Source organism: Mya arenaria, chromosome 5, assembly GCF_026914265.1.
Source record: "Mya arenaria isolate MELC-2E11 chromosome 5, ASM2691426v1".
NCBI lineage: Eukaryota > Metazoa > Mollusca > Bivalvia > Myida > Myidae > Mya > Mya arenaria.
Window position 1 is genome coordinate 31,121,884 of NC_069126.1, and position 14,185 is coordinate 31,136,068.

The window sequence follows — 14,185 nt, forward strand, 5'->3', positions numbered from 1 at the left end:
AAATCGAACGTGTTAAGAAAATATATATGTTAAAAATCATCTTGGGATTCATATCCCTGTAATCGCAAGTGGCATTAAAGAAAATGTACGTCACGATTTATTTATTAAGTTTTTATTATCTCATAATTGAGATGAAATACATGTTCTGTAATTCATGCATACTTCCGTTACATGATTATTTCTATCAAGTTTGGGGAAAGGAGACTGATTCATGCGTTTACAGGTAAATGACTCTTGTACTTGTATAGAAACCCAAATGGTATGGCACCACCAAACATGTCATATTTCCTAACATTTTCCTTTAATGAACATTTTATGTACACGTCATGGTCATCTTCAAAACATGGCATAGTTCTAATTGACTTAGTCGTTCAACCCATTTGAAACCTATTTCAAAACATTTTCTCATATAACAGTTTGACGGTTTGGAACAAAATACATAATTGTTAGGAAGACCTTATAAAACTCTTTTTTTTTCATAAGATGGAAAATTTCTCTATGATGCTTTAAGAATACTGGCTAAATGCTATCCATAAGTTAGCTTGTCACTTGTTAAAATAAATAAGTGTCTGTCGAGAAGGGCATGGACTATGATGAAAATTGTTGTATTTAAATATGTTGCACTATTTAATTAATTGAGAAAATGGCAACTTTTTCATTTTCCGTGGTTTATTCATTTTTGTCTATATAATTGGGAATGAGTTATTGTACAGAAATGTGAGATAAAAATCATAATTTATTCATTTAAATTTTACAAAACGCCATAATGAAACTATGACGTTTTATAGACAATACTGTTATAAAGTCACAATGTGTAAGCCTTCTAAGATATAGATTCTATTATCATTATTATTATTATTATTATTATTATTATTATTATTATTATTATTATTATTATTATTATTATTATTATTATAATTATTATTACTATTATTATTATCATCATCATCATCATCATCATCATCATCATCATCATCATCATCATCACCACCACCACCACCACCACCACCACCACCACCACCACCACCACCATCACCACCACCACCACTACCACATCATCATCATCATCATCATCATCATCATCATCACCATCATCATAATCTTTATCACCACCACCACCACCACCACCACCACCACAATCACCATCATCATCATCATCATCATCATCATTATTATTATTATTATTATTATTATTATTATTATTATTATCATTATTATTATTATCTATAAATTTATTATCATTAGAATATGGGCTATTTTACTGATTTTTTTCTCCCATCCTAAAAACCAAATAGTGACATTGGTGTCCATTTAATAGCTGATGATGCTGACACCGACGAGCAATTAAAAACGCTGGGACCATCCTCTCTGCGGTCAACCGAATATTTGGTATCAACCAGATTTGTTGTTTTTACTGCCTGTGACATTGACAATGATAAATGTGAAGATATTTTGCTATGCTTGCATTTTTCTAAGAATTATGTTTATACACACATATAAATAATATTATAATAGAAATAATTGTTGAGGATTTATAGATGTCGACCCTCTGCGGTTTCGTTGTCCATTAACCGTTTCCTCTGTACGTATTTAGAAATATATATAAAAAAAACTTGACTGAAAGAAAGAACGGTACTCAGCAAAATACACGTGCATCGTCGTGCAGCACATAATTAAAGAAAGCGCACGAATCAAATTTATAAAATATAAAATCGATTACATATAACAGTGTGCGTATACCACGTGATAAATTACGTCATAAATGCTACGTCGGAAGGCAACATTTTGCTTCGAATGAAGACTTAAAACAAAGATAACTTTTCTATTTTTTCACCATTTCAAATGAAACAAATGGCATTGTATGTCGATTAGGTGTTGATTAGGTGATTTGTTTTCTCAAAAAAATGTTCTGACAGTTCTCTAATCGGGCTCCAATTTCTAGAAAAATCTAAAGTCTCACATAACAGGGTTAAGCTAAGCTCACTATTTTGTTTTTTTCCATAATTTGCGTTATATTTACTTCTTATAAAGTAAAATATCTTAGACCATGATTACAATCAGATTTTTAATATGGCTTCGCAAATAAAGTCAAATGTTAAATGTAAATTAGGCAGATTGTACACGTTGATATTGAATAGCACAATGAGCTTTTTTTTTATACAAAAACCGTTTAAAACATATTAAAATAATGAAATCAAAGATAAGAGATGTGAAATGTGTTCGGTAAGCAGATAATTTCAGCATGTAATGTGTTTCGCAAACGTTTTCAGTAACCAACGCATATTAACACGAAACACAATTAAAATAGACAGTAATAGTGTTTTTTTTTTATTAAATTAATGGACTTCCTTTTTTTCTAATGTTCCAATTTTGGAAACAGTTTAGCGAAAGGTAGTGTTTAATAAGACTGATATCATACGTACTCCGTTGTGTTTATTATTATCTTTAAACCCGTTAATTTGCAGTACAGAATAATCTATGTTTGGTCTCAGAAACAGAAGTACCGTTCGGTCCTATTCCACGAGAACAGAGACAATATAGAACATCAAAGTACCTTTTGGTCTTAACCAACGAGTACAGAGACTGAATAGTACCCCAAAGTACCATTGACCCTTTTCCAAGAGGGCAAAAACGGATTAGAACGTTAAAGTACCGTTCGGTCCTATTCCCAGAGAACAGAGGCGGAATAGAACCTGACAGTACCGTTCAGTCTTATTTCATAAGGGCAGAGACGGAATAGAACCTGACAGTACCGTTCATTCTTATTCCATAAGGGGAGAGATTGAATAGTGCCTGAAAGTACCGTTTGGTCCTATTCCAAGAGGACAGAGGCGGAATAGAACCTGACAGTACAGTTCAGTCTTATTCCGATAGGACAAAGACGGAATATAACCTGAAAGTACCTTTCTGTCTTATTCCACGAGGACAGAGGCGGAATAGAACCTGACAGTACAATTCAGTCTTATTCCAAGAGGACAGAGACGGAACAGAACCTGACAGTACCGTTCAGTCTTATAACACGAGGACAGAGGCGGAATAGAACCTGACAGTACCGTTCAGTCTTATAACACGAGGACAGAGGCGGAATAGAACCTGACAGTACCGTTCAGTCTTATAACACGAGGACAGAGGCGGAATAGAACCTGATAGTACAGTTCAGTCTTATAACACGAGGCCAGAGGCGGAATAGAACCTGACAGTACCGTTCTGTCTTATTTCACGAGGACAGAGGCGGAATAGAACCTGGCAGTACTGTTCAGTCTTATTCCAAGAGGACAGAGGCGGAATAGAACCTGGCAGTACCGTTCAGTCTTATTCCACGAGGACAGAGGCGGATTAGAACCTGAGAGTACCGTTCAGTCTTATAACACGAGGACAGAGGCGGAATAGAACCTGACAGAACGGTGGACAGAGGCGGAATAGAACCTGACAGTACCGTTCAGTCTTATTCCACGAGGACAGATGCGGAATAGAACCTGACAGTACCGTTCTGTCTTATTCCACGAGGACAGAGGCGGAATAGGACCTGACAGTACCGTTCAGTCTTATTCCAAGAGGACAGAGGCGGAATAGAACCTGACAGTACCGTTCTGTCTTATTCCAAGATAACAGAGGCGGAATAGAACCTGGCAGTACCGTTCAGTCTTATTCCACGAGGACAGATGTGGAATAGAACCTGGCAGTTCCGTTTAGTCTTATTCCAAGAGGACAGAGGCGGAGTAGAACCTGACAGTACCGTTCAGTAGGACAGAGGCGGAATAGAACCTGGCAGTACCGTTCAATCGTATTCCACGAGGACAGAGGCGGAATAGAACATGACAGTACCGTTCAATCGTATTCCACGAGGACAGAGGCGGAATAGGACCTGACAGTACCGTTCAATCGTATTCCAAGAGGACAGAGACGGAATAGAACCTGGCAGTACCGTCCAATCGTATTCCAAACGGACAGAGGCGGAAAAGAACCTGACAGTACCGTTCAGTCTTATTCCACGAGGAAAGAGGCGGAATAGAACCTGGCAGTACCGTTCAATCGTATTCCAAGAGAACAGAGACGGGGTTGAAACTGACTGCACCGTTCAGGCTTATTCCAAGATGACAGAGGCGGATTATGACCCAACTGTACCGGTCAGATATTCCAAGACGACAGAGACGGATTTGAATCTGACTGTACCGTTCAGTCATATTCCACGAGGACAGAGACGGAACGGAACCTGAAAGTAACGTTCAGTCTTATTCCCAGAGAAATGAAACGGTAAAGAGACTGACAGTACCGTTCAGTCTTATCAAAAGAGGACAGAGACGGAATAGAACCTGACAGTACCGTTCAGTCTTATCCCAAGAGGACAGAGACGGAATAGAATCTAACAGTACCGTTCAGTCTTATTCAACGAGGACAGAGACGGAATAGGACCTGACAGTACCGTTCAGTCTTATTCCAAGAGGACAGAGACGGAATAGAACCTGACCGTACCGTTCATTCTTATTCAACGAGGACAAAGACGGAATAGGACCTGACAGTACCGTTCAGTCTTATTCAACGAGGACAGAGACGGAATAGAACCTGACAGTACCGTTCATTCTTATTTAACGAGGACAAAGACGGAATAGGACCTGACAGTACCGTTCAGTCTTATTCAACGAGGACAGAGACGGAATAGAACCTGACAGTACCGTTCATTCTTATTCAACGATGACAAAGACGGAATAGGACCTGACAGTACCGTTCAGTCTTATTCAACGAGGACAAAGACGGAATAGGACCTGACAGTACCGTTCAGTCTTATTCAACGAGGACAGAGACGGAATAGAACCTGACAGTACCGTTCATTCTTATTCAACGATGACAAAGACGGAATAGGACCTGACAGTACCGTTCATTCTTATTCAACGAGGACAGAGACGGAATAGGACCTGACAGTACCGTTCAGTCTTATTCAACGAGGACAGAGACGGAATAGAACCTGACAGTACCTTTCAGTCTTTTTCCAAGAGGACAGAGACGGAATAGGACCTGACAGTACCGTTCAGTCTTATTCCAAGAGGACAGAGACGGAATAGAACCTGACAGTACCGTTCATTCTTATTCAACGAGGACAAAGACGGAATAGGACCTGACAGTACCGTTCATTCTTATTCAACGAGGACCGAGACGGAATAGGACCTGACAGTACCGTTCATTCTTATTCAACGAGGACAAAGACGGAATAGGACCTGACAGTACCGTTCAGTCTTATTCCACGAGGACAGATGTGGAATAGAACCTGGCAGTACCTTTCAGTCTTTTTCCAAGAGGACAGAGACGGAATAATACCTGACAGTACCGTTCAGTCTTATTCCAAGAGGACAGAGACGGAATAGAACCTGACAGTACCGTTCATTCTTATTCAACGAGGACAAAGACGGAATAGGACCTGACAGTACCGTTCAGTCTTATTCCAAGAGGACAGAGACGGAATAGAACCTGACAGTACCGTTCATTCTTATTCAACGAGGACAAAGACGGAATAGGACCTGACAGTACCGTTCAGTCTTATTCAACGAGGACAGAGACGGAATAGAACCTGGCAGTACCGTTCAGTCTTATTCAACGAGGACAGAGACGGAATAGGACCTGACAGTACCGTTCAGTCTTATTCCAAGAGGACAGAGACGGAGTAGAACCTGACAGTACCGTTCAGTCTTATTCCAAGAGGACAGAGGCGGAGTAGAACCTGACAGTACCGTTCAGTCTTATTCCAAGAGGACAGAGGCGGAGTAGAACCTGACAGTACCGTTCAATCTTATTCCAAGAAGACAGAGACGGAATAGAACCTGACAGTACCGTTCAGTCTTATTCCAAGAGGACAGAGACGGAATAGAACCTGACAGTACCGTTCATTCTTATTCAACGAGGACAAAGACGGAATAGGACCTGACAGTACCGTTCAATCTTATTCCAAGAAGACAGAGACGGAATAGGACCTGACAGTACCGTTCAATCTTATTCCAAGAAGACAGAGACGGAATAGGACCTGACAGTACCGTTCATTCTTATTCAACGAGGACAAAGACTGAATAGAACCTGACAGTACCTTTCATTCTTATTCAACGAGGACAAAGACGGAATAGAACCTGACAGTACCGTTCATTCTTATTCAACGAGGACAAAGACGGAATAGAACCTGACAGTACCTTTCAGTCTTATTCCAAGAGGACAAAGACGGAATAGGACCTGACAGTACCGTTCATTCTTATTCAACGAGGACAAAGACGGAACAGAACCTGACAGTACCTTTCAGTCTTATTCCAAGAGGACAGAGACGGAATAGAACCTGACAGTACCTTTCAGTCTTATTCCAAGAGGACAGAGACGGAATAGAACCTGACAGTACCGTTCAATCTTATTCCAAGAGGACAGAGACGGAATAGAACCTGACAGTACCTTTCATTCTTATTCAACGAGGACAAAGACGGAATAGAACCTGACAGTACCGTTCATTCTTATTCAACGAGGAGAAAGACGGAATAGAACCTGACAGTACCTTTCAGTCTTATTCCAAGAGGACAGAGACGGAATAGAACCTGACAGTACCGTTCATTCTTATTCAACGAGGACAAAGACGGAATAGAACCTGACAGTACCTTTCATTCTTATTCAACGAGGACAAAGACGGAATAGAACCTGACAGTACCGTTCATTCTTATTCAACGAGGACAAAGACGGAATAGAACCTGACAGTACCTTTCAGTCTTATTCCAAGAGGACAGAGACGGAATAGAACCTGACAGTACCGTTCATTCTTATTCAACGAGGACAAAGACGGAATAGAACCTGACAGTACCTTTCAGTCTTATTCCAAGAGGACAGAGACGGAATAGGACCTGACAGTACCGTTCATTCTTATTCAACGAGGACAAAGACGGAATAGGACCTGACAGTACCGTTCAGTCTTATTCCACGAGGACAGATGCGGAATAGAACCTGACAGTACCGTTCTGTCTTATTCCACGAGGACAGAGGCGGAATAGGACCTGACAGTACCGTTCAGTCTTTTTCCAAGAGGACAGAGACGGAATAGGACCTGACAGTACCGTTCAGTCTTATTCCAAGAGGACAGAGACGGAATAGAACCTGACAGTACCGTTCATTCTTATTCAACGAGGACAAAGACGGAATAGAACCTGACAGTACCTTTCATTCTTATTCAACGAGGACAAAGACGGAATAGAACCTGACAGTACCGTTCATTCTTATTCAACGAGGACAAAGACGGAATAGAACCTGACAGTACCTTTCAGTCTTATTCCAAGAGGACAGAGACGGAATAGGACCTGACAGTACCGTTCATTCTTATTCAACGAGGACAAAGACGGAATAGAACCTGACAGTACCTTTCAGTCTTATTCCAAGAGGACAGAGACGGAATAGGACCTGACAGTACCGTTCATTCTTATTCAACGAGGACAAAGACGGAATAGGACCTGACAGTACCGTTCAGTCTTATTCCAAGAGGACAGAGACGGAATAGAACCTGACAGTACCGTTCAATCTTATTCCAAGAAGACAGAGACGAAATAGAACCTGACAGTACCGTTCATTCTTATTCAACGAGGACAAAGACGGAATAGGACCTGACAGTACCGCTCAGTCTTATTCAACGAGGACAGAGACGGAATAGAACCTGGCAGTACCGTTCAGTCTTATTCAACGAGGACAGAGACGGAATAGGACCTGACAGTACCGTTCAGTCTTATTCAACGAGGACAGTGACGGAATAGAACCTGACAATACCGTTCAGTCTTATTCAACGAGGACAGAGACGGAATAGGACCTGACAGTACCGTTCAGTCTTATTCCAAGAGGACAGGGGCGGGATAGAACCTGCCATTACCATTCAGTCATATTGCAAGAGCACAGGGGCGGGATAGAACCTCACAGCGCCGTTTAGTCTCATTCTAAGAGCACAGGGGCGGGATTGAACCTCACAACGCCGTTTAGTCTTATTCCAAGAGCACAGGAGCGGGATAGAACCTCACAGCGCCGTTCAGTATTATTCCACGTGGAAAGAGATCGAATAGAACCTGCCATCACCGTTCAGTCTTATTCCAAGAGGCCAGAGGCGGAATAGAACCTGACAATACCGTTCAGTCATATTCCACGAGGACAGAGACGGAACAGAACCTGAAAGTAACGTTCAGTCTTATTCCATAGAAAAGAAACGGTAGAGAGACTGACAGTACCATTCAGTCGTATCCCAAGTGCACAGAGACGCAATAGAACCTGGCAGTACCGTACAGTCTTATTCCAAGTGCACAGAGACGCAATAGAACCTGGCAGTACCGTACAGTCTTATTCCAAGAGGACATAGACGGAATAGAACCTGGCAGTACCGTACAGTCTTATCCCAAGTGCACAGAGACGCAATAGAACCTGGCAGTACCGTACAGTCTTATCCCAAGTGCACAGAGACGCAATAGAACCTGGCAGTACCGTACAGTCTTATCCCAAGTGCACAGAGACGCAATAGAACCTGCCAGTACCGTACAGTCTTTTTCCAAGAGGACATAGACGGAATAGAACCTAAAAGTACCTTACTGTCTTAATAGAAGAAGGTAGAGACGTAATAGAACTTGACAGTACCATAATGAAAGACCATTTCGGTCTTATTGCAAGAAGATAGAGATGGAATAGAACTTGACAGTACCATAATGAGAGAACATTTCCGTCTTAATACAAGAAGATATAGACGGAATAGAACCGAAGAGTACCTTTCGGTCATTATTCGTATAAGAGACAAAACAAATCACATCAGTTTGACGTTCCATAATTATGCAGTCTTTAAACAAAAACTCTCTTTGCCACAAATTAGTCTTCCTTTATATAGAAAAACACAATTCGAGAGGTTGGAACGATAAGGCGGTATATAACATTAAATAAAGAAGCAGTTAGAACATTTTCGTATCATTCCTGTCATTTAACTTAAAACCTCGAACGTACGTTTCTGCCGTTCTGAATTCATTATATAGTCACACAGCTAAATGAACAAAATTACCTCGTAAATAATAAGCCTCTTGCTCAAAAGTGACAGAGTGACCGGAAAACACTCCGTTTTTTTGTCTCCAACATTTCGTCCATCGTGAGAATACGCCTATCTGCGACACCTATTTGGTGGGCTCCGCGTTTTTGCTTGTACTGTTTCTGTGTGGCATGGCTTTCAACAGCATTTAGATGTCGCATTTAGAAAGTTAACGTCAAAACCGCGTTAATGGTATATTGCACTCTTTCATTTTTTTTAACAGATATCAAATTTGCAGTAGTGAAAACAATGAAAGATTTTCCTTTTTTGCCGAAAAAAAAATCAAAAATTTAACCATGTGTTAACCACTTGTTTTTTGCTAATTGTGTTTGCGAAAAAAAAAATACTACAAGTGAAATTGTTCGCTCGTTTTTTTCTTAAAGGGAATAGACACCAGATGATACAACTGACGGAAAAAAAGAAAATTGACAGAAACTTTCATAAAATTGATATCGCTGTGTACAACGCATTGAATCTTAAATACTGGTGAATCACATCGCTTTCAACACATATATCTTTTGAAGTTTTTGCGTACTAGTTTGCGTCCAATTTGAAATTTTACTTGGTTATCCTACCACTTAAATTCCAGCAAATTAAATAAAATTGCGTCGGTATGTGTATTTGTACTAATCACGTGACTTTCACATGCTAAATATACACAATATAAACTGCGAAACCATTATGCGCTACTTTTAAACGGGTAAACTCAGCGACAAGATATTATTGGTAGACAAGATATTATTGGTATACGGGATCTCCTCCACCATTCGAAACATTTCAGTCATCTCAACATGACACAAAAAATATAAACATTTAATATTCTTCAAATAAGTTAGCTTTGTTATAACTTAGAATTAGTATGGAGACGTGTCACTGCCAGTACGCGAAAATGACAGTAAGAAATTGGACGATAATTCATAAAAATATTTAATTTCGGTGAATATAAACTTAACGTGCCACTATAAAACTAAATAATGTTTTAACAGATGTTAGAGAACAAAAAAAAAATAAAAAAAGTCAATAAATCAAAATAAATCAGAATTTGATATATAAGAGCTGCCTCAGACTGACCTTTCTCTTACGATAGTCTGAGCAAAAGAGGCCTGAATAACCATGTGCTTTGTAGGGGGCGCGCACTGCGGCCAATCAGAACAGTGTACTAAGTTACGTCACGTAATTGCTGGCGATATGGTTGTAGAGCACTATTAATTAGATGTATTACCAAGATACCAATAACGAAAGCTATCCTTAAAGGGATAACTTGAATTATTTTAATCAATTAAAAAAATGTATTATCGGCCTGATACTAGCTCGTATTGACAATTATAGACTTGTTTTGAGGAATACTGTATATGCCAATTTTGGTGTATAGTCCCTTTAAGTTCAAAACCTCTTTTCGTGGTGAGGCCTATTAGCTAAAATTTCATGTAATCAAATTTAAAACTTTAATTTTGAAAAAAACAACACCATACATTTTTCAATGTTAAAATTCAACTAATTCTTTATGATAAAAAAAAGATACAAAAAGGAAATAAGAAAACGATCTATCAGTAGCAGGGTTCGAACTCGGGGTAATGATATGGTCATGATAAAACAAATAATGATAATACCGGATTTTGTCAACAATACAATGAAATCAGTCAACATTATTCCTATTTTATTAATTGTTATTCAGTCCAAAGATTTTTGTCATATTATGCTAAAGTGTCATATGGTTTTAACAGTCGGTTGCATTATAACTGTAAAAGTTCGATATCAAACATTTAATCATTCTTTAACTGGTCAAGAGTACATGCATGTTATTTTTGTATAAGTAAACCTAATTTAAACAGCTTACAACTGAGATCTTGGCAAATAATTATATTTGTCATAAGGACCCCATTGGAAATAAGTTGAATAACTTTAATGGGTTATCCTGTGTTATATATTTGTCACATTGAATTAAATCTTTGTTAACGCACGTATGTATCCAAAGCATTCTAATGATGTTGTGTTTTAGTAATAGATATCATCACTAATACTTTGTTAATCAGTCTGTGTTATAACTTTATGAGATATTTGGTTTGTTACTATGACATATATATGCACGAATAAATCTATCTATCTATCTAACATTCAAATGTTTATTGTCAATATGTGATGTGAACGTACTAGTACGTAAGAAAACAATCATGTTTGTCGACATTTTCGTTAACATGTAGTAGGTTAATGAGGAACGATCAAGAGGCCGTATTTTTGGTGCAACGAATCTTTATAGTGACAACCACAACCTGTCCGAATTCGGTAGCCAACTCCCAACTCGTAACACCCAACGAATGTCTATGTTTTATAACAAAACATCGGTTGACATGACAAGGGATTGATGTTCTAAAACAGAACAACAACAGCCAGAACACCACCTCAACCACCACCACCACCACCACCACCACCACCAACATCATAACAGTAACAACAACAACAACGTCATCATTTAATCATCATCAGTTTCAGTAGCGCCATCAAATAACATCATCACCGCTACAAGATATAATCATTATCATTATGAAGGTACAAGGAAGACAATGACGATGCTCTCATTTTTATGACGAAAATAAAAGATAAATTATAAATTATTGTTTGAAAGGAATTCTTATTCTTGTTTGTCATGGGTTTCGAAGTTCTTTTTTGTGTCGTCTATGTGATATGGCTAATTGGAGTATGTGCCTATAGACTAGACCTGAAAGGGTTTTGGCCGGTGGGATTGATCCTATCATGAAATGTTATTCATATAAAACCACTTTTCTAACTGTATCGGAGACGTCGAATCTCTTACTGTGCTTGCCCAAGACTCATCTCGGAGTCTGAGAGACAAGCTAGCTCGTCATGTTACAAGACCACAGCCAAATACCACAAATGGAAATTGACTTTTGGACATTGCCGGGAGGGTAATAAATGGCCATAGGGCCAAAAGATAATCTTCTCTCCCAGGCTTTTGATAAGAGGCTAGAAGTCCGCTGTGACACAGGGAAATGGGGAATTTATTTTCTTTGAGAGCTCTTTATTACAAGGTTACAAATGAGAAAAATTCTAGGAGGAGAACAAATGGTTTTGTTGACTCTATGTGAGAAAACCAATGGCACTTAACTAAACAAACTGTTTTAAACATGAAATACATGTACAATGTATAAGACTCGGACTTTTACGTATATAAGGTACTTAATGTATTACTGACGGTGAAAAATATTATTATATCCATCAAAATCATCATCACTTCGACGACACATCGTCGTCGTAAATGTCAACAGTAACAGCAACAACACGATCTTCAACGCTCCTCCTCCACGTCCCCTTCCTCCTCCGTCTCATCATTATCATCATCATTATCGTCGTCGTCGTCGTCGTCGCTGTCGCATACTAAGACAAAGACATGGTTCAGATGCCAATTAGTTCACAGTATTTACTCTGAAAACGTCCCTCTTAAATGTCAAAATTTAACCAGTTTACATCATTTTCTCTACTCCTTAAGCATTTATCAAAAAAATCCTTACCGAACGCATTTTTTAACATCGACGAGTTCCAAAACGCAATATAAAAATCAGAATTTGCATAAGTTTCAAAATGAACGCGTACTGAATCAAAATAAATACATGCATATATCTGTGTTAATATTTTGGCCGCGCCCGGTGATACAAACCAAAATGTTTTAAATCAAATCATCCGATAGTTGTGTTTTGATTGTTATTCATTATATATATCAATATAGTTTTTGATGTTTAAAATAGCCTTAAAACGGCTCTTACTTGACATGTTTTTATTATTAGTAAATGGTTATGCGACTGTTTCGCATCAAATTAATTTATTTTTGTACGTATAAACATACAACTTTTAACCATTCCTAAATGCATACTATACACGTACAATGAAAATCAAAGCGCTGAAAGCGTTGAAAGGCTTTGGGCTTGCTACGATTAGCGAGACAGCCATGTAATGCCGAATGAAACAGACAGTGTGTGAAGATTTCTCAGTTTGTCTCAGTAATTTCAGCCTTGAATCTTGAGCATGTTGCATATGCATATTTTGAAACCGCTGATATAAATATTTTCATTTTGTTAACGAGTGACATAGATTGAGGGCAATATTAAGATACATCAATACATACACGGACCGTTTCCGTGGCCTTGTGGTTAAGGCGTCCGCCTACGGAGCGGGAGGTCGAAGGTTCGAGTCTCACAAGGGGCTTGTTCTGACATGGCCGGTTGCCGACCCAGCAGCTAGTTAAATCGAGGGGTACCGATTGCCTTCCTGCCAGGCGCCTGGCATTTGGGATAAGGAATCGGGGTAAAGATGTTCACGAATGTAGGTGTCTCATAAGCCCAACGGGCTGGCCCTTAACTGAGAGGGGTGACACTATAATAAACACTTTACTTTACTTTTACACGGACTTAATAATATGTGGGTGATTCGATCCAAGGTCCTTAGGGAAAATATCGTAAACATAACTTTTATTAACATGTCCAATGCATTTTGTTGGATGCATTTGGTTTAGCGGGTATACCCTGGTAGTAAATTAAATACAACTTAGGGCGTTTTTTGTAGGTAATAAACTGGTTTCGGTTTTATATCGGTTCCCAAACTGTGTATTTGTTGTAACCGTTTCAAATAAAACCAAAACCAGTTTTATCGTTTTTTAACGAAAACCGAAACCGGTTTTTGAATCTATCGAAACCTCTACTGGAGGCGGTTTCATCGGTTCGTTCCATCCAAAAACTAGTTTACTTCGAAATCAACATGGCGGATAGTGATACATATATATATATATATATATAACAATGCCTTACAATGGGCAAATGAGCTAAATGAAAAGGGTTATATCAGTAATTAAGTAGCTCAGTAGCTCCGCCATGTTGTTGAAAATGCATATAAAAACATGCATTTGTTACTTGAAGCAAAACTATTAAAACCGGTTTCATAACTGCTGAAACCATTGAAACCAAAACTGAAACTGGTTTGGTATCAACAAAAACGCCCTTAGTCATGTTTGAAGTGTTGAGTAGAGTTTACTTAAATATGCTTAAACGTTTTAACCGAGAAAGTGCACTGTTTATGAAAAAAGTTTCAAAAGGGTTCTGTATGCAAGTTCTTATTCTA